Here is a 3,475-nt window from a genome sequence, read left to right as displayed (position 1 = left end):
TCTAACTAATCAGATCCCTTTTCACAGCATAATAGACATTTTTGATTTCCAACTATGGTACCTTCGGTGGACGATCTCTCTGTAAACCCTACACGACACCACCGAGTCTGTCGATCTTTCCTAAAAAATCACCTTCATCGTCTCCTCCTAAACCTACACCATATTCGCCTCCATTAAAACCTACACCACAATCACCTCCCAAAATCGATTTTATTGCGTTTGTATCCGATTATCGATGAAGATTGAGAAGGAGTTAACTGTCTTTACCCATCATCTTCATAATGGTGAATCTAGGTTTGCAGGCTTCTCTATAAAAAGCGAAACAAAATTCACGATGAGAATACATACAGATTTAGATACAGAATCCTATACATTTAGTCGTGTGTGCGTACATAAGTATACATGAGAGAATTCGTTACATTCATTTACGAACTTTAACGAGATAAGATTGTTTGGCTTTGAACTCTAGTAGTTCTATTATTTTCTTCTTTTTCAATTCATGTAATTAGGTCTGTTATTCATTCCTCTCATTGGCTCCATAATCCGTGCACATAACCTGTTTGATGAAATGCCACAGTTTGCATTGTTTGAGTTTTTATACATAGAAGAGATTATGATGTAATCAATTGTTTTGGAAAATATGACCCTAATATGTTGTGTGGGGGAAAATGGCAGCACAAGTTACATGATATGGATTTCAATTGCAACATGTTTCCATAATATGTGTCAATGGAAGCATTATATCAGTAAGATCATCAAGACGACTGACTCATTTTCAATATTATATGTGTTGAATGAAAGTGAACCCATATTATACCATATTGATATTGTTTGTTGGGTTGTTGCAGATACATTTTTTTCTGAAGTCACAGGATGAGAAGAGACGAGTTCCAAGTCACTGAATGGAAGAGCTCAAATTTAGAAACGTACACAGCAAGACCTTGAATATATCCAGCTGCAGAAAGAAGTGCAAAAATCAAGCATGTCAAGCTCACCATCTTCAACCAAGTCCAGGTAAAAAACCCTTTTAGATCTTTGCGTGTGAAACGTACATTTCTATTGGAAAATACATAGTCAATGGCCGATATGTTGCAGCCCCAATTAGTCTTAGAAAACTATTAAGAAAGGAAATATTATCGCAACCATCATTAAAAATTTGCAATGTGAAATGTGTTCTATTAAGTTTCTTTTTTTTATTCAAAAAGGAAGGTAAATAAAACTCAGTGAACCAAAAGATGACAAAATGTTTTTGTCGGATTCATGTATAGTTGCTCATTCCTTATCTTTTTTGTAGTGATTGTTTTTTAGAAACACGTTGAACACAAATATTACTATTATACAATTTTTTTTCCAAAATAATGTTTTTTGAAAATTGCTAAAAGTGCATATGAATCTCACATGTGAATTAAGAACGAACTGCATTCACTTGTAATCTCCCCTTGAATTTTAAAAAACTGTTATATAGTTGTTACGTCATGTTAATTTATTAATGTTTAAGACTTAAAATTGGTTCTATTAACATTGCTAACTTTCTATCTGTTAGTAGCAATATATATTGAACTTTGAATTTTGAGACATTAAAGATTACAAAATTTCTTAGTAGCAAAATTTATTGTTCAATTTATCTTGACTATATAGCAATATTTAGTCATAGAATTTAGAAATGACAATTTTTTTAATATGAGCATCATCTCAACTTATTTTCTCTATTTTCTATCATATTTTTTATGTTGATAATTGGAGTCAAATAATAGATTCACATGTAAATCACAAGTGAATCGCATATAAATTACATGTGATTCACAGGTAAAGCACATTTAATCATACATAATTCACATATGAATCAAATATAATTCATATGTAAATTACAAGTGAATCACATATAATCATGTGATTCACATGTAAATCACATATAATTACATGTGATTCATATATAAATCACAAGTGATTCACATATGAATTACGTCTATATGCACACTGTTAGAAATTCAGGGTAAAGAAAGGCTTGGAAATTTTGAGAATCGTGTGTACACTTTTAGATTAAAGTATTTAGGTGTTACTCCCAATCTTTATTCGGATAAGACTCATAAGATTTTCAGGAATAGAGGATATGGAAGTTATGATTTTCGTGATTATAGTTGTGCCAGGAAATTTATGACCAAAATGCTTTAGTACTTCCTTTGTTTGAAAACTGTCAAGGCAATTTTCTTTGTCCAAAAACTACTCAAACTGTCAAAGGAAAGTTTATAAAAGTCCTAAACTGTCACTAAAACCGGATTATTAATAAGGGTCAAAATGAAGTCAAAAATCGGGTTAATTTACAAGAATTCGGATTTCTAATGCATTTTTTATATAGCAACATAACTCATATAATACTTCCTTCGACCCCAGCCAAGGGTGCTGCCCCTTGGACTCCGACAGGGGTTGTCGCCCCTTGGACCCCGCTCCCAGGGGCGTTGCCCCCAACCCCGGTTCGTTCAGGGGCTTCGCCCCTAAATGACAGTATACTTTAAAACTTGATTAAGCTTAAACAAGTGTGTACTCCACACCTTCCTTACTTATTCAATATTTATCAAGATCACTTTTGGTCAACAAATTAATCCCATTACACTTAAATAATATTGATGATAACAAATCACCAACACACACACATGCATTTTATGTGACGGTTCTTTGTTAATTATTTTTTAAAATTTTATTGTGAATTTCACATTTAAATCTTAAAAGATACAATCACATGTGAATCTTACATGATATATACATATGCATTTTTGTGAGCGTTCTTACACTAATCATTTTTTTAATTTTCTTGTAGATTTGGAAGAATTTGTGGAAAATATTGAAGATGTGAAAACTGATAAATTGAAGAAATATGGTAATCTTGACACAAAGACATGAAAACGCTTTGAAATTTTGTAGAATCTTTTTGTTTTTTACATTTTATTTTGTACCGAATAAAATACTTGTACTATTGTGTTTTATGGATTACTAAATAAAAATGGTTTTTTGATAATTTACTTACGAATATTATAGTATAAGAAATATGCATATATGCACTTGAAAATATATAAATATATGCACCTAAAACGTTGATTTTCTTAATTAAAAAAATTATAGTTTTTTTTTTAAATATTCCAGTTTTTTTTAATTTATTGTTTTTAAAAAGAGCAGTTTTTAAAAAAAAATCAATTTTTTTATAAAATTGAAGTTTTCTAAAAAAATTAAAAAAATCTGCATTTTAAAAAAAAATCAAAAATTATTATTTTCATAAAAAAAATCCGAAATTTTGATTTATTATGTTAATTTTTAGACATTTTTATTAATTTTTTCAATAAAACAAAAAATTAAACATTAAATACGATTGGTAATATGATGATAATGCCCTTAATGAATTTATTTTGATCTAACGTTCCACATTTAGTTTTCGGGTTTTCGGAAAAATTTGAGCTCTCAATGAATCTCACCCCTATATATA

General features: G+C 29.9%; 1 long non-coding RNA gene across 1 annotated transcript; it reads left to right on the top strand.

The window, feature by feature from the left end:
- LOC145125747 (uncharacterized) lies at positions 1-2,977 on the top strand. The gene is made up of 3 exons (XR_013716145.1): positions 1-746; positions 849-1,014; positions 2,816-2,977. It is a non-coding gene; the product is annotated as an uncharacterized LOC145125747 (long non-coding RNA).
- Positions 2,978-3,475: the final 498 nt, after the last annotated feature.

Source organism: Lactuca virosa, chromosome 7 (assembly GCF_052849685.1).
Source record: "Lactuca virosa cultivar CGN04683 chromosome 7, Lactuca_virosa_CGN04683_v6, whole genome shotgun sequence".
Lineage (NCBI taxonomy): Eukaryota > Viridiplantae > Streptophyta > Magnoliopsida > Asterales > Asteraceae > Lactuca > Lactuca virosa.
Note: the sequence above shows the minus strand (reverse complement) of the source record. Positions and strands in the feature narration are given on the sequence as shown.